Below are 19,150 nucleotides of genomic sequence, written 5' to 3' on the forward strand. Positions count from 1 at the left end.
ACAACTAGAGAAAGCCTGTGCACAGCAGCCAAAAATAAATAAATAAAATAAATAAATTTATTAAAAAAAAGAAATTTCTTCTCTATCATGTAACAGGAAATAAGTAGAGATTAAGCTCTCTTAAAATAATTAAAGAAGACAATTTAGATGATACAAACTTTATTTAACACTTCATGAAGCAAGCAGTCTCCATTCCCAAGGGTCCAGAGAACTTCAAAATGGACTGGAAGGCAGGACGCTTTTATAGGATAAAGAATGAGGAATAGAGAAGGGAAAATTTAAATGAATAAGGAAAAGGGAATACGTATAGAGCCCCGAGTTGGCTTGGCATGTGGGGATTGGTTGACTGGATATACTGCATTTCTGGTCAAGTGGAACATTTATAGGGACTTGAAAGTTACATGTTTCAGTTTGCTGACATGGCACCCCAGGCAGGAGCAGCTCCATCTTGGACCTAGACATTTATTTCAACAGCTCTTTAAACTAAATTAGTAACTTTATTTATTTATTTTTTCAAGAGGACAATTAGTTTTTATTTCAGATGTTGTAGTAAGAAACTCAATTAGTATCTTCTTTTTTTTTTAATTGAAAAGTATGATAACCATATTTACTCATTAAATACTGTTTTTCTAAAACACAGCTTGGAAACATCCAGCATGCATGTTTAACCTCAGTACAATGGGTTTAAAACCAAGTATGCATGTTACATGCATCAAGGCTAGATTACAAATTATCATGGTCATCATCATCTTCACATTTTATTTTCAGTGCATTTGATGATTCACTGGCAGTGTTTTGTGATGACACCATGTTAGTGGTAATAAGAATGTCTTTGGAACTAATTAATGATGGATTAATTAGAACATTCTGAACTGCTGATGTTGCAGGAATTGATGCTTTCGCAGCTGGGGATTGTGAAGTGGGCCTCTGTACTGTGAACCTTTGCCCTTTGAGGGACACTGGAGTCCCTACTTTAGTTGACACAGACATGGTGTGTGGGGTTGGTGTGCCAAGTGTGGGAGTACTTGGTCTGCTAATAACTGAACCAACACTTTACCGCAGAACTGTTCTTCTTCCCGCAGAAGTAGATCCCTGTTTTAAGGCTTAAATCTATAATTTGGAGCAGTCAAGGAGTATCTACCAGTTGGCAATCTAGAGCCTGAACATGGCTTGATCAACGGCAAAGGGGTTTGATTTCTTTGCTTTGCGATATCTAATAAAAAATCTCTTGGGGGAGGAGAAGTAAATGACTCAGAATCTTTTCTTCCTTCATTACCTTCATTTCTGTCAGCTGCAGACAGGACATGAAGACCCAGAATTAATCTGCACATTAAAATGATTAACCATAAGGCTATGTAATTCAGAAGGAAGGAGTGGGGATGAAAGGCTGAGTAGGAAAAAGAAATGAGACAGGAGATAGGATTGTTTTCTTTGCTGTGCAGAAGCTTTTTAGTTTGATGTAGTCCCACTTGTCTATTTTCGCTTTTGTTGCCAATGCTTTTGATGTCAGATCCATGAAATCACTGCCAAGACCAATGTCATGAAACTTATCCCCTGTTTTCTTAAGGAAAATTAGTAACTTTAAATGAGGGATTGTTAAAGTTAAAAGATCATGATTATTAAGAAGTTACAAAACTATTGAAAGTTTACCAAAGTATTTAATTCACCTTCAAAGTTTATCTTTTATCTTATAAGGGTTTTTTTTTTTTAGTACATATTAAAACAAGAAAGGAACACTTGGGGAAAACTAGGGCCAGAAGAGAAAATTTGGGCTTGTGTATAAATTCCCCTCAAATCCCTGTATCCTGCGCTGACACATTCATATTTCTAAGCAGGATAACAGGAGAGGATTTCTAAAAAACAATGCAAAACGTTGAATCCTGAAGAAGTCTCCTGTCCTGCATTCTGCCCCACCCTGTCATCCTCAGATGAAATGGGCTTGATAAATTAGAAGAAAGGTCAGGATAAGGTAGGCTATGCTTCAGTAATAAATAAACCTCAACGAGTAAATTGTTTAAGACACTGAGGATTTTTTTCTGCACTCAAAGTCCAGAGTGAATCAGGTGACCCTCTCCTATCCTGCAGCCTGCAAGGTTGCTGTGTCAAGAAAAGAGGAAGCTAAAAGTTTCCCCGCATGTCTGTAGGGGCCGGGAAGTGCCCTCGTGACACTTCCTCCACATTTCATTGGTTGTAACTCAGCCACATTATCCCAACTTAAGGGAGTTTGGGCCAGCAAGGGGACATGAAGTGGGACTTAGACGTCTCTGCCTCAGAAGACTTTCTGACTGCTGTAAGCTCCTCCCACCTTAGTGATCAGCTCCCTGATTTCTCTCCTCAGAACCAACATCCACCCAAAGAAAGAGAACTGGCCAGTGAGAACGAGAGAGAGAGAGGGTGAATGGGAGCAATACGTCTCCTACCAAGCCCCAGAGCACAGAATTCCAGAATGGTACCGTATCCCAATGTGAGAGACTCCAGGTCATCCCGCACATCATTTTATTAATGAGTGAAAAAAGAGAGAAAGAAAACTATTCAACTAAGACTATAGACAAGAATATACTTCTCACTCTACTTCCCTTCCTCCCGTGTGACTACTCCCACTAGAGTGAATCTGATAAAGTGTATGTCTGATTTTCTTACTCCAAAACATATCAGGGACCGTAAGCTTCCTTAAGCTCAAATGACTCGTTTTCAACCTCATCTTCATTTGTTAAAGGGCAGCTATTATTATATGAAAAGAGCCTTTTCATATTCTACTGCATATTCTGTGACATTGGGGTCACCAGCATGAGTGACACTTCTGGACTCATCCAACCAACATTCTGAATGTCTTCCAGGTGCTGGCTCTTGTGCCAGGTTGATGCTTGGGCTGTACTCTTCTCTAGGAGCTCACAGTCTAGCAGCTGCCATCTGAGTCCGGGCAGATACATTACAGGAAACATAACTACTGTTTCTTGTAAGCCACGCCCTGAGGTGCGTCGCTGGGTCTGTGCTCAGCCAGAAAAGGAAAAGGGCCCCTGAGGCACCAGTTGCTCACTGCTCCTGAATAATCACATCGAGGATGGGGTGGCATATACATTAAAGACAACAATTTTCACTGTTCTCATGGGAGTTAAAAATTGGAATTAGTTTTTCCCAAAGCCAACTTCAACTCTCTCCAACAGTCAGATTTTATTTGAGACCTGGGGGGCAGGGGAGAAGACAGTGTTCATTGGTGCCTCTTTGGAACTCACTTTTGCCATCAGAGAGGCTCCTGGCCGGCCGCGATGCTGGCCCACGGCAGGTGGGACTGAAGTGGGAGCAGAAGCTGTGAGCCGGGACTCCAGGAGGTGCACTTCCTAGACCCAGCTCTTCCATTAACTCGCTCTGCGACCTTGAAGGAGTCCTTTGGCCCCTCTGACCTTCAGTTTCCTCGTGTGTAAAATCGAATGCTTAGACTAGACAGGCCTCTCCCAGCTGAGACACCCTGTGATTCTGGACTTCTGTGTTCCTGCCTCTGTAATTGAGGTCCCCAGCCCTGTGTCACATGGGGTCTGCAGGGAGGATGCACTGGTGCACTGTCATCAGTGATCAACTTGAGAGGCACACCCCCCCGCAGTGACTTGCCAAGAGAAAAAGTATTAGATACGTCACCTCCAGAACTCCTTGGCATTGATTTTTTTTTTCCCTACAACTTCCAAATGCTCACTGTAGTCACAGAATGAAGAAGGAAACAATCCTTCTCCAGCCAGTAAAGTCGACAAGTGGAATGGCTGGGGATCTCTGCACCCATGCGTACATCACCAAGGCAGCCTTGCCAAAGGGTACTTAGCCCGTCGCTGAGGGTTTAGAGAGAGGCAGTTATTGAAGGCGGTGTGCTGCCTGTCACCGGGAGCCCAGTTCACCCAGGGGGACTTGCCACGTGGTATTGTGGAGGTACAGACCTTCAAAGAGGCTCAGCCTTCTCCTTGCATTCACACACATACTTTGCAGATAAGGGAACTGAAGCCCAGGGAGGTTGACTAGCCCAAGATCATGAACACTGGGCAGAACTGAGATGAAAACTTGCATCTTCTGTCTGACTCCTGACCTACAGGCCTAAGCTCTTACACCACACTGTGCTAGAGAATTCATAGACACACTCACTGAAACTTGAACCTGGTATCAATAATAGTCATATGGTAATGACAGTGCCAGCAATGGTAATTACATATACCACATATTTATGTTATACGTGTATCCTGTGTATTACACACACCCCGTTTATTGAGCAGCTGCCATTAACCAGGCACTGTGCTAGTCATTTTATATATCTTAGCTCTCTTTTTTACAATAACTGTAAGATATAATCTCTTTATTATCATTCCTAACTTACAGGTAAGAAAACTGAGGCTTAAGGAGATGAACTCACTTGTTCATTTGGTGACATATAGCCCACTCATTCCGCTGAACCAATTTTTTAGAAGTCTTAACTATGTACGGGCATTAAACTAGCCACCATGGTGGGATTGAGAAATAAACTAGGGAAGAGCTCTTCCTTAAGGAGATAATAGAAACCTCTGACATAAGCCGCAGATATATGGGACAGCAGTATAAGGGAGAAGATGTCAGAAGAAAGATTTGGCTATATTGAGGAATTCAGAGAAGAGGATGATTTTTTTTCCATACTGAATGGATTAGGAAAGGAAAGGCAAGGTAGCTGAACTGAACCTCGATAGAAGGGTAGGTGCTGGGCACTGGAATCGGGGTGAAAGGCCTTCCAGAATAAACAGAAGCACAGAGCCCGAAAGTAGCTACACATGGAACCAACAGCAAATCGGTTGGGAAGTTTGATCTCTGACCAGTGTATGCCACAGCAAAGAGACACTGAGTGTAAAATATTTAGTACGTAAAGACCCAAGGTGACTAATACCATGAACCACCAGCTGTAAAGAAATCTTGCTTTCAGATTTTGTTATACCAAAAGAAATGGAAAAACCACCAGAAAACTTGTAAATTTGGCGTCTAACCTACAAGCAAAGTGGAACTGACCCAGCCCACAGTGAGAGATTCTTCATGGGAGAAACTAGAGCATCTTCCTGTAAAGTCAAAAGGGTTTACGGTTGTAGGAGGTCGTTGATTCTGAACATACATATCTGAACATACAGGGAGACAAATCAGTCTCCCAGAAACAGAACATCTGCAAATGGTAAAATCCTGATGTGGCACAGGTAATTTACATCACTGCTTTAAAGGGGAGTGGTGATTTGTCTCCACTGAAGTAAGAACAAGGAGGGAGGATTGGACTTAAACTAGCGTCGTGCCAGTAAATGTTTACATACTAGTGCTCTTTTAAAATGTGCATATGTCCATGCTTCAGTTTATTATGAATTTTATTGCTATAAAGGCAGTACACACTTTAGAAATAATAATAAAATACTAATACTACTACTAATAAGATACTAATATACAGTACACTTCGTTGTGAATTCCATATAGCCAACTGGTCCTCACAGAATGCTTTCATTGATTTTTGCAAAATTCTTGTGTCTGTAGACAATCTGTGGTTGCAGTTAATGAATGAGTATACTCCCAACATGAATGTGGTTGATATTTTTGGTTACTTAATTAGAAGAAAGAGAAACAAAAAAGACCAATGTTGGAACTTTTCTCACTCAGGACAAACCTGAATCAAAACGTGAGCAACTTCTTTGCAGAATCAAACAATAGTTTTCAAATATTAGAAAGACTGGTTTTTCAATTTGATACTATTCATGATGTAATGGTTACAGACATAGTACACTTTAAAGCTTAATTTACAATATTAACATTTTCTCCATTACTTTTTTTGCAATCAGCTGTACAATAAACCAAGTTCTGATTTGTAGTGCGTACTTATTTCTGTGATATAAACACTCTCATATGGCTGGTTTCCAGCTACCAATGAGATATCATTGAATGCACAGTAGGGAAGAGAGGCAGAGTAGCAGAACTTGTATGATATTTCCACTGTTATGGACTGAATGTTTGCATCCCCCTAAAATTTGTATGTTGAAGCCCTAACTCCTAGTGTGATTGTATTTGAAGGTGGGGCCTTTGGGAGGTAATTAAATTTAGATGAGGTCATGAGGGTAGGGCTCCCATGATAGGATTAGTGTCCCTATTAGAAGTGGAAGAAACACCACAGCTTGCTTGCTCTCTGCCATGTAAGGACACAGCCTCAGCTAGAAGACTGTCACCTACAGGCCAGGAAAAGAGCCCTTACCAGCAACCAGATCTGCCCAGCACCTTGATCGTGAACTCCCCAGCCTCCAGAACTGTGAGAAATGTCTGTTGTTTAAGCCACTCAGTCTCTGGTGTTTTGTTATGGTAGCCTGAGCTGACTAATAGAACCAGCATAGAGTGAATGTGAATAACTTCAAGGCATAGTTAATATTAAAATGTTGTAAAGCAATTAGAAAGTGATGTCTTAAGTATTTATTTCTTCTGCATTTGTTTCGTTTACTTTTTATTTTGAAGTAATTATAGACACATGGGAATTTGCAAAAATAGTACAGGGTGCCACATACCCCTTACCCAGCTTCCCCCAGTGTTGACATCTTATATAACCTTAATACAATATCACAAACAGGAAATTGAGACTTGTGCAATACTACTAAAGACATTAATCAGCTATCACCATTTTTATATGGATTCATTTGTTGTGTGTGTGTTTGTGTATATGTGTGGTATGTGTGCAGTTTTATCCCATGTATAGATTTGTATAACCACCAGGACATTCAGGATACATAAATGTCCCATCATCACAAAGGAATTCCCTTGCGTTTTCTCTTTAGATTGTCACCACTCCATCCTTGTCTCTCATAGCCCTTAATCTGTTCTCCACGTCTGTTGTGAATATAACAATAAATATCCAGAATGTTTAAAATACAGAACCATACATTACATAAACTTTTGATACTGCCTTTTTTTCACTAAGTGTAATTCCCTGAACTTTGTTTCATGTATCATTCCTTTTGATTGCTAAGCAGTGTTCCATCGTGTGGATGTACCAGTTTGGTTAACCATTCAGCCACTGATGGATACTTGAGTTGTTCCAGTTTTTACTGTTATGGTAGAGCTCCCATAAATATTTGTGTACAGGTTTTTGTGTGAAAGTAATTTTTCCTTTTTCTGGGATGTGACCAAGAGTGTGACTGCTGAGTCATATGATAAAGTACAAGTAACTTTTTCCAAATTATTTTGGAAATTATTTTCTAAAGTGGTTGTATCATTTTACTTTCCTGCCAGTATGTATGAGAGATCAAGCTTCTCTGCATCCTTGCCAGCATTTTGTGTTGTTACTATTTTTCATTTTGGCTATTTTAATAGTTGAATAATGATATTGTGATTTTATTTATTTATTTTTTAACATCTTTAATGGAGTATAATTGCTTTACAATGGTGTGTTAGTTTCTGCTTTACAACAAAGTGAATCAGCTATACATATACATATATCCCCATATCTCCTCCCTCGATATTGTGATTTTAATTTGCATTACTTAATGGCTAATGATGTTAGACATCTTTTCATGTGCTTGTTTGTCACCCGTATCACCTCTTTGGTGAAATGCCTCTTTATATCATCTACCCATTTTCTAATTGGATTTTTTTGTTTCCTTACTGTTGAGTTTTGAGAGTTCTTTATATCATCTAGATATAAGAATTTTGTCAGGTATGTGGTTTGCAAGTTTTTTCTCCCAGTCTGTAACCTATCTTTTCATCCTCTTAAAAGGGTCACAAAAATCTTAAATTTTGATGAAGGCAAATTTATCAGTGCTTTCTTTTATGGATCATGCCTTTAATGTCATGTCTCAGGACTCCTCGTGTAGGTTTAGATCCTAAAGATTATCTCCTATGTTTTCTTATAAAAGTTTTAAAATTTTACATTTTAAATTTAAATCCACAATCCATTTTGAGTTAATATTTTTGTATGGTATGAGGTTTTAAGTCAAAGCTGTTTTTTGCCCATGGATGTCCAATTGTTCCAGCACCATTTATTTAAAAGCTTATTTTTCGCCACTGAAATTTCATTTGTTTTTCATATAATTTATTTTCTTGTAGGTTTAATTTTTAATAATGGCTGTGGCTTGATATCCAACTCACAAACTCCCTGAAAATTTAACCATGGGTTCTGGGAGCCAGTACAGGCTGACTGCAGCATACCATTGATTTAAACTGTGTTGTAAGGTTCTGATTAGAGGAAAAAAGACAGCCATAGAGATGATTAGGGATGGTGAGCATGTGTAAACATTGAAATATATAATGTAAAGCATTAGAAAAGCACCAAGGCCCAGAGGTGGCATTAGTACCATCTTGTAGAAAATTAAAACTCAGATTTGAAATTCACGTTTTATTAGCTTTGGAGAGAGGGAGCAGGAATTGAATGTAATTCGTTAATTTGAAATTGCTTAATTCATAGGTTCCCTTTAAACTAATTGGGTGGCCAAGAAGCTTGGTAGGACAGTCATGGCCTCTGTGGTCAAATGAAGCTGGGTCTGATTCTTGGCACTGACATTTATCAGCTTTGAGGAACACCTCAATGACCTTTAGTTTCCAGTAGTGTTAAAATTGGGAGAAGAATCCAAAGCTGTGTTCATTAATTTAACAAATACTTGATGAGTTCCAGGCTATGTAGAAGGGATTAGGGATACAGCAGCAAGCAAAGTCATCACAATTTTTGCCCTCAAAGATTTATGGTCCAGTGGAAAGGTAGACAATGAACAAAAAAGCACACTAGTGAAAAATAGTGTTACAATTGTGATAAGTGGCATAAAGGAAAAAAAAAAGCAGGCGCTATGATTCAAACAGACAAGCGAAGAACCCAGCACAGTTCCTAGCACACAGAGTGTACTAAGTGGTAGCTATTTTTTTATTACAGCTTTGGGTAATACGAGGGTGGTTCAGACAGAGGTCTGAAGACCTCATCAGAGGGCCTGACTACTCATCACTTACATTGCGTTATAATGCCTGCTTTGCATAGAGAGCTGAATTGGATATACTTTAAGGGCCCTCTTAAGATTCTTAAGTGTCTAAGAATCTGTGACCATCATGTGTGTCAAGCAGGGGTTTGTTTAATTTGTTTACACAGAGACATGGATAAATTCAGCAATCAATATAGTAGTCATTAAGTCAGATGCTTCATATATTTATATTTTTAATAACATTTTTCTACCATACTCCCTAGTCATTGTGCCCTTTTAAAAATGGATTAAATTATGAAAAAGTACTTAGGGATTTACAGTTCTGAAACCTGGGACAATGCAATGACTGCTGAAGTGTTTTATCAATTTTATTTTCAACTATATACACGTCGGGTTTTGTTTGGAAGTAAGTTATTGTTAATCAATGATTTTTGTAATGAAGCCCATAAATCCACATTAAATAAACATCCAAACTTGTTGATGTCCTTTTGCTTTCCTCTTTGAACTTGTGTATTTTCATCATAATAATTCACTAAAATCAACCTGAGTCTTTTTTTTTTAATTTTTACGAGTTTTCCACTGAGTCTCCCCTGACCTACTGATCAACCAGGCCCAGTGTCAGCTGCCTGGGGAGGTCTGGGGCAGGGGCTGCGGGACATCTGAGCACTTCTGCTTCTTAACTGATGTTCTTATTCTTTAAAACAAAACACATAATCTTTCCTCCCCACCACTATCTCTACCACCTCCATTTTTTCAATGGGAAGATGAGTAAGAGGGACATGGCTAGTTCTTTCATTTTTTCTGACTATCAATTTGGCACTACGTTATTGTAAAACATTTGAAAAATTACAAACACTTCAAAGGAGAAAATAAAATTTTATCTGTGGTGGTACCATTTGCAGAATTCTTTTCCCCATACCTTGAAACACTGGGCGTGATCATTCCAAAATTTCAGGGTTGAAGTCTAAGTCACTGCTTCTGCATCCACCATGGTTTGAGACTAACAAGTGAAGCCAGGTACCTAACCCAGGCCCGAGAGTCAAGAAGAATGTCCAGCTCAAACGTGCATAATGCTGGTGGCGGGAACTCTCCTTAGTACTTTGCAGATACATTTCTTACAACAACGCTGCAAAAGTATGATTATTATCCCCAGTTTTCTAAACTCACAGAGGCAGAGTAAGAGACAACCTGAATCCAGACCCAGGAAGACCAGTTCCAAGTCCATAGACTAAATAACCTTCTTAGACTATAGAGAGCCTAGTGACAGGTCTGACCCCTCTCCTCCCCTGGCACATCCCTTTCTATGTGAAGCCACCATCTTCTTTGTTTCTTTGTCCCAATCCAGGTCCAATATTGACTTTGCTCATACTTTGACTTGTTAAGTGATGCTGTCTCTCACTCTTGTGAATAGAGGATCTGTTTTGTCCCTTTACCCTCTTTTTAGAACATTCGCTCCACTCACTTCTCTTGAAGGCCAACTGCATTTCCATGACTCAGCAGTTATTATTCCCAATCATCTCCCCATTTCTCCACATCTGGCAGTTCTACCCAATAACCAAAGTCTCATAAGATACCAAGCATAAATTTGGGAAGGAGGGAGGGAGATGATTAAGCTCACTTTTTAACATGGAGGGCAGGAGGATTTCTGAGGTCACTGAGGGGCAGGGACTCTTTACAACTATGGGGAGATAAATTTGGTTGATTGGTGTATATCCTTGATTTTTTTCTATGCATGCGTTTAAAATTTTTTAAATTTTATTTAATTTTTTCCCAACTTGTGATTTTGAAATATTTCAGACCCACGGGAAAAACCCAAAGTATTTTCACTGGACACTTTTAACCAGTACCTACAGTATTAGTTTCCCAGGACTTCCAGAACAAATCACCACAATTGGGTAACTCATACAACAGACACTTATTCTCTCACAGTTCTGGATACTAGGAGTCTAAAATCACGGTGTCCATAGGCCCTGCTCCTTCTGAAGGCTCCAGGGAAGAATTCCTGACGTCTGGTGATTGCTGGCAGCCTTGGACATTCCTTGGCTTGTATCCCTCGAATCTCTGCCTCGGTCACCACGGCCTTCTCCCCTGTGTGTCTCTATGTCTCCTCTTCTTCTAAGAACCATATTAGGTTTAGGGCCCACCCTTATCCAGTATGACCTCATCTTAATTTAACTAATTACTCTGCAAAGACTCTGTTGTTAAACAAGGTCACATTCTGAGCTTGTGGGTAAACATGCATTTTGGGGGGACTGTTTAACCCAGCACACCTACATTTATTAATTATTAACATTTTGACACCTTTGTTTTATCTTTAACTCCATCCATCCATGTGTGCACACATGCATCTATCCACACACAGATTTTGTTGATCCACTTGAAAGTTAGTACTAGACATGATACCACAACCCTAAATACTTCAGCTAAGAAAAAAAACATCGTTCTACATAATCACAATATAATTACCACAACATAATAAATTTAACATTTGATACCATGATTTATATGAGATACAGACCATATTTAAATTTTCTCATTTATTCCAAAAATATTCTTTCTAGCTGATGGTTTTTTCCAAATCAGGATCGAATAAAGGATCAGACACTGCATTTATTTATTATGTCTTTTTATAGTCTCCTTTTACTAGACAAGTGCCCTCCCCCATTTTTCTCATGTCACTGACATTTTTGAAGAGTCCATGCCAGTTATTTTCGAGAATATCCCATATTCTAGATTGGTCTGATTACTTCTTGATTAGATTCAAGTTAAATATTTTTGGAAAGGATACTACACAGGTGATACCGTATTGTGTCCCCCTAGTACATCACATCAGGAGGCTCAGAATGTCCGTTTGCTCCATTATTCGTGATGCTAAATACAATCTCTTGGCTGAGGTGCTGAGAGCCAGCTCTCCCCCTTGTGATGTGGTGCCCATGATTCCCCGTTCAACCAATTCCTGTTTCACATTGTCTTTTGAAAATTTGCCCATTTCTGTTCTGAGCTTTTGTATTTCTGACTAGAGGTTTTTTTAAAAATATACAAAGTGCTTTTTTATGGACATTTAATTCAGTTGGGGTTTGTGTTACAGCTTTCTTCTACTTTGAAGTTTTTGGGGGGGAAGAATTTTCACCTGCTGAAATATTTTGGTTCTCGATTTCCATGGTCTTACAGTGACTCTGTGGGGATGATATCTGCTATTTTACCTTTGAATAGTCTTGTATTTTCCTGAATCAGCAGCAACAGGTGATTCTGTGCAGACAGTGGTAAGGTTTTGGGGAGGCTCACTTAATTTCTTAGTTCAAGAGCACTGTCTTCTGTTGATACACTTAAGAGCGCTTTTCAAAACTAGATGACGCCTTTTATTGGTGGGGGGCGGTGCCTTCTCGTTCTTCTCTGATGGACCCCTCATCTTGCTTCCTCCTGCTTCATCACCTGGGCTTTAAGGACCCCTCTCATCTCCCCAGAAAGGTGCCTTCCCAAGACTGCCACCTCTGGGCAGCTCCCTCCATTTGTGTGCCCAGTAATGGTGTCCTGATCCAACAGATTACAGACTTCTGTCAGTGTTTATCTTTTCAGAGTGTGACATTTTCCTGCTAAGAATGATTTCACCTGTGCTCTGCCACTGCCAGGCCTGCTGCCTTCTCCTTTTTCCCAAGCATTCTCCAGACAATTCTCAGCTCCAACAAGTCTTCAGTGCTGGCTCTGCAGATTCCAGTTTCCTCTTTTCCTAGCTCTGTGTAAACTGGGATTTGTAGCATCCTCTGTCTTCTAGTTATGCAGTAGACAGGGGTTATGGGTGGTTTTATTTGCTCTCCTTATTGATCTCTGTAGGTTCTGGAGGACACATGTAGAGAGATCCATATTTAGTTAATGTATAGAAACTCAAAGCCTGCATATATTTATTCTTACTTTCTTGGTGTTTTAATGTAAATACAGTGATATATTTTGCTTATTTTAAAGCTACAGTGGTAACATAATTATATCTATTTATATCTATGTATTTCTCTTTTTGTGTGTGTGATTTGCTTTTTAGCTTTAACCCTTGAATTCTTCTGAAGTTCTGCTTGCTTTTGGCTTGCTTATCTAGACCTTCCGTTCTCGCCTGTAGGCACAGTAGAACATAAGGAATCGTGGCCTAGTTTGCTTAGAAATGGACAGATGCTTAGAGAGATGAAGGGTAAACTAGGGCCTTGTCCAAATGTGGTTGATGCTTTTTGAAGCACAAAATGGACAAGGGCAGGGTAGGGCTTGATTGTAAATTCTTACAGATGTTGAGTGGCAGCCTCTTGGTACTTGAAGCTTTCATTTCTGCTGAGCTTTTTGAGGACCAACTGTCCTTCAAAGCTGGCTGCTCATCAGATTCCTCGGAACAGCTTTATGCAATGTCACGTTGTTAGACACTTGTTTATGTCCCAAATTCCTCATGAAGATTTTAACTTCTCATGAGCAACTCCTACCTCCTTCTCTCCCAGGGCTCCCTGCAGGAGTCCTGCTCAAAGTGAGTTCTCAGGGACTATTCCATCACCTTTGAAAGCCTCTATCTTGAAACCTCAAGAGGTGTTACATCAAAAGCAGTTTACTTTTCTTTGGAGACTGATGAGGAAAACAAAGGCACCTGAGCAGAAATGAGAATAGGAGCATTTGTGTGCTCTGCAGCCTCTCTAGGCTGACTCTGTAACATGTTAAGCCCTCTTCATTTTGCTCAAGAAGTGGTGAAAAAATAAAACAAGACCATTAGTACCCCCCTTTAAAATATATATTATACGGGTATGCCCCAAAATAGCCACCCAAGTTGGTGCCTGGGCATTGCCAGTAAAGCCCTTTTGGAGGGACTAGATTATGAATTCAATTAAGAATCTCTGTATTGCACATTCAAAAGGCCTGATGTTATTTTAATTTCTGTGAGTTATTCTGTTTACAATTATTATTCATGGCACAACACATGTCCCTGGGATATAAATAAATAAATAAGGCAGGGGGACATGAAAATTGAATGATGTCACCCTCCCTTGGACAAGCCCTTCAGTGGTTTTCCTTGTCCTGAGGTAAGGAACAAATTTTTTTTTTTAACATCTTTACTGGAGTATAATTGCTTTACATTGTTGTGTTAGTGTCTGCTTTATAACAAAGTGAATCAACTATACATATACATATATCCCCATATCTCCTCCCTCTTGTGTTTCCCTCCCACCCTCCCTATCCCATCCCTCTAGTTTGTCACAAAGCACCAAGCTGATCTCCCTGTGCTGTGCAGCTGCTTCCCACTAGCTATCTGTTTTACATTTGGTAGTGTATATATGTCCATGCCACTCTCTCATTTCGTCCCAGCTTACCCTCCCCGCTCCCCGTGTCCTCAAGTCCATTCTCTAATAAGTCTGCGTCTTTATTCCTGTCCTTCCCCTAGGTTCTTCAGAACCTTTTTTTTTTTTTTTTTTAGATTCCATATATATGTGTTAGCATACACTATTTGTTTTTCTTTTTTTTTAATGTTCAAATGCATATTTAATTTTAAAATAACATTAGCCATTCTTTATAATTGAGGAGAAAACATGGGGTATGATCTCACAATTCACTTTTTTTTTTTTTCTGCTTGCCAATATATTTTTTTTTAACATCTTTATTGGAGTATAATTACTTTACAATGGTGTGTTAGTTTCCGCTTTATAACAAAGTCAATCAGTTATACATATACATATGTTCCCATATCTCTTCCCTCTTGCATCTCCCTCCCTCCCACCCTCCCCATCCCACCCCTCCAGGTGGTCACAAAGCACCGAGCTGATCTCCCTGTGCTATGCGGCTGCTTCCCACTAGCTATCTGTTTTACGTTTGGTAGTGTATATATGCCCATGCCACTCTCTAACTTTGTCCCAGCTTACCCTTCCCCCTCCCCACATCCTCACGTCCATTCTCTAGTAGGTCTGTGTCTTTATTCCCGTCTTGCCACTAGGTTCTTCATGACCTTTTTTTTTTTTCCCCTTAGATTCCATATATATGTGTTAGCATACTGTATTTGTTTTTCTCTTTCTGACTTAATTCACTCTGTAATGACAGACTCTGGGTCCATCCACCTCACTACAAATAACCCAGTTTCGTTTCTTTTTATGGCTGAGAAATACTCCCATTGTATATATGTGCCACATCTTCTTTATCCATTCATCCATCGATGGACACTTAGGTTGCTTCCATGTCCTGGCTATTGTAAATAATGCTGCAATAAACATTGTGGTACATGACTTTTTTTGAATTATGGTTTTCTCAGGGTATATGCCCAGTAGTGGGATTGCTGGGTCGTATGGTAGTTCTATTTTTAGTTTTTTAAGGAACCTTCATACTGTTCTCCATAGCGGCTGTATCAATTTACATTCCCACCAACAGTGCAAGAGGGTTCCCTTTTCTCCATACCCTCTCCAGCATTTGTTGTTTGTAGACCTTTTGATGATGGCCATTCTGACTGGTGTGAGGTGATACCTCATTGTAGTTTTGATTTGCATTTCTCTAATGATTAGTGATGCTGAGCATCCTTTCATGTGTTAGGAACTAATTTTTTATAGGACTTGTGAGCTCCTCTGTTGTCTGGCCTCTGCCTGTCTCTCTGCCAGCATCTGCCGCCCCAACTCCCTCGCTCCCCATGCACCGACCATACTGGCCTCAGTTCAGTTTCTCAAGCATTCCATGCTTCTCGCCACCAGAGGATGTTTGCATATGCTGCTCCCACTCCCTGGTGCTTCCTGCTCCCTGGAATGTACCCATCCTATCCCTTTCCTTAGTCAATACTTGTATATCTGCCAGATCTCAGGTCAAACACCACTTCTTCAGAGAATTCTACTCCCTGGAATGTACCCATCCTATCCCTTTCCTTAGTCAATACTTGTATATCTGCCAGATCTCAGGTCAAACACCACTTCTTCAGAGGATTCTTCTTTGAATGTCCCTGTCACATAGAAACTGGTACTCCTGGGGTATTTCTTGAAGTTGTAATTTTACTTTTTTTGCAGGGTCATTTCCATAACAATGTTCTCCTCCCCCAGACAATCACCTTCATGAATGTAGGAACAGAGTTTGTTTTTGCCAACCATTGAATCCCATGTAGGTAGAACAAAGGGTGGTCCATAGGAATAGCTGAATAAATTTTTTGTTGGCTGCATGAATGAATTGATTAGTGTAAAACAACTGGTGAGGGCTAACTGTCCAAAATGAAACAAATACTGAACAACTGTTTAGTCAGATAGACAGTTAGCTGATTATAAAAGCAATCATTATTTGGTAATCTCAGGAAAGGATGCTGAAACAACTGAACACACACATAGCCTGAGAGACAGATGGAATAACTAAGAGGGAAAGTTGAGGAGGAAGTTTGAAGAAAACATGCTAAAAAATTCAGAGCTACTTGCTGGCTGTGTCTGAAAGCACAGTGTTCATTTCTAGTCAAATCACTGCCGCAAGGAGTTTAAAGACACAGTGAAGAGAAGAGCCTGGGAAGGGCAGCCTGAATGATCCCAGATCAAATGTCAAGCAGCTCACAGAAAGTTTAGAGACATACAGTGGAAAGTCAAGAGTTCTTGAAGGAGATGTAATTATAGATCCAAAGCACAATTGTAGTATGTGATAATGTCACCTGCTTTCATTTTAACAAAGACCTGTTTATACAATGCAGATCCTGGAGTGGAGGTCTGGAAAATTCAAAGCAAATTTATGAAGTACTTTCATCAATAAAAACTAAAGGATCTACAGGCATAGGGTAGAGTACTGAAATTGATATCTGAGGATAAAGCATTGTTGAATCTGTGAATGATTCCTCTCTCGTGCATGCACGCACATACATGCGTATTTTAAGAAAAGTATAAAAAATAAAGAGTGTAACAAAAAGATGGTGTTAATTTGATCTTTTATACCAAAATACTGAATTTTTAATCACCCTCTTTTTTCTTAGTCTGAGAGAAACAGACATATGGCTGTCGTTTTCCACTCATTAGTGTATTCTTTTGACTCCAAAAGTGAAGGGAGACTTTTAAATCCTTACTGTTTACCAAGGGCTTTGAAGGGAATAGCTGAACACTGACTTTTTTTTAGAGTTGTTTATGTTAGACTTCATACCGGTATGGAAATGGAATTGGCTTCTCAAAGCATAGTTCTTGAAGTATATCTCTTACATCTTGTGGAAATTTGTGCATAGGATTGTTGGGACATTTGTGGAAGACCTGGTGAGAATAGAGAAGGGAATTGTTAGGATAACTGGAACAGACAGAGGGAGGGAGTAGGCAGGACTATGATAGTAGAAAGATATTGCCCACTCCCTAGAGCCTGTCTAATTACTTACAACATTAAAAATGTGGCTAACAGTTCAAAGAGCCATACATTTTTTTTTCCAGTTAGAAAATACATCAGATTTAATATGACCAGCCAATGCTTTATTGATAATAAGCTAAAATTACAGAGGGAGTGCTCTGGATAATCAGATTGCTGTGCATTTATGACCATTTCTATTAGAGCAGACACAGTTCTGCCTACAAAACCACCATGGAATTGTGCATAACCAGAGCCTTGAGTTGGTCTGAATGTCTTTGACCTTGAGAAAAGGTAATCAGTAGGACTGAGCAAGATGGGGACTAAGGAACAAATTCAGGACAGGCCTGAATTGAAGAGTGAGGTGTCTTAATTATAGGATGATTATAGGTTTAGATGATCATCGTATAGAGAGTGGGTGGTGGAGGTAATTCAGAAGGTAGGCAGAGGCTACCAGAGGCAGCCAGACTGCTTCTCAAACTCAGGTGAAAACTTGAGTGTGTCCTTACTCACACTATGTCCATTTGCATGTCTACCTCTGTGACAGGCAGAATAAAAGCCCACAACGATGACCTAAATAGGACAAAGATGTCCTAATAGGTCTTAATACATACCCTGATCCCCAGAACCTGTGAATAAGTTACCTACAATTCCTTGCCTTACCATACCTAAAGGGATTTTGCAGGTGTGATTAAGGTTAGGGACCTTGAGACGGGGAGATTATCCTGTATCAGCCAGGTGAACCCAACCTAATCATATGAGTCCTTAAAAGGGGAGAACCTTCCCTAGCTGAAGTCAGAGTCAAAGGGAGATGTGACTACAGAAGAAAAGTGAGAGAGATGCAACACTGCTATTTTTGAAAATGGACAGTGGGGGCTTTGAGCCTAAGAATGTACGTAGTCTCTAGAAGCTGGAAAAGGCAAGGGAATGGATTCTTTGTAGAGCATCCAGGAGGGACCATATACCTGCCGACACTTCGATTTTAGCCCATTGAGACCTGCATCGGGCTCTGTCTGACAGAAGGGAAAATAACAAATGATGTTGTCTTAAGCTCTTATGTTTGTGTTAATTTGTTACAACAGTGATAGAAAACTAATACAATCCCCTAATCCAAGCCACCAACATCACTCAGCTGAGCTACTGCAGTCTCTTCCTAACTGGTTTCCCTACTTCCGATTCTGTCCTTCCACAACCCACGATTATTCAGAGTTGTCCTCTTGAAAAATACCAGATAAGTAGTATTTTCTGGCTCAAAACTGTTCAACAAACCCATTAACCTTAGGCTAAGACCCAGAATCCTTAATGGCCTTTCTCTAACCTCATATCACTGCTTTCCCTCCTGTGGACCCAGAAATACCCCCTCAGAAGTAGCTTTTTCTGACTTTTGTAATAATTGCTTCTTTCCTTTTCTCCATAATTTGATCACCTGTGTATATGTCACTAAATTATATAATTTAGTTTTGTCAGTTTCTTGAACAATATGTAAATGGAATAATACAGTAAGTATTCCTTTGAGTATGACTGTCACTCAACACTATCTTTGAGAATCATATGTTGCATGTAGCTGGAGTTTATTCATTTTCATTCTAATAACTCATCTCTGAATTCTTTTGGATTTGCTGTGTAAACAATCACATCATTTATAAATAAGAAAAATTTTGTTTCCTTCCCAAACTACTTTTATTTCTTGTTCTTTATAGCACTGTTTAGGACTTCCAGTACAATGTTGAATTAAAACGGTAATAGCGACCATTCTTGTCTCATTCTCAATTTCAGGAAGGTTTCAGTAAGTCATTAATAGGTACAAGGTTTGTTAAAAAATTTCTTTCTTTTTTTTTTTTTGTAAATAGCATTTATCAGACTAAAGAAGTTTTCTCCTGTATGTAATTAGTTAAGTGTTTTTGGCATGGCTGAGTGTTGAGCTACTGAGATGATCATATCAA

At 39.5% G+C, this 19,150-nt stretch overlaps 1 protein-coding gene and 1 pseudogene across 2 annotated transcripts in view; one reads left to right on the top strand and one right to left on the bottom strand.

The window, feature by feature from the left end:
- ST6GALNAC5 (ST6 N-acetylgalactosaminide alpha-2,6-sialyltransferase 5) overlaps positions 1-19,150 on the top strand; it is a 180,185-nt gene that overhangs the window by 88,359 nt on the left and 72,676 nt on the right. The window lies entirely within an intron of this gene.
- LOC137761707 (transcription initiation factor TFIID subunit 9-like) lies at positions 724-3,357 on the bottom strand (annotated as a pseudogene).

Source organism: Eschrichtius robustus, chromosome 3, assembly GCF_028021215.1.
Source record: "Eschrichtius robustus isolate mEscRob2 chromosome 3, mEscRob2.pri, whole genome shotgun sequence".
Taxonomy (NCBI): Eukaryota; Metazoa; Chordata; class Mammalia; order Artiodactyla; family Eschrichtiidae; genus Eschrichtius; species Eschrichtius robustus.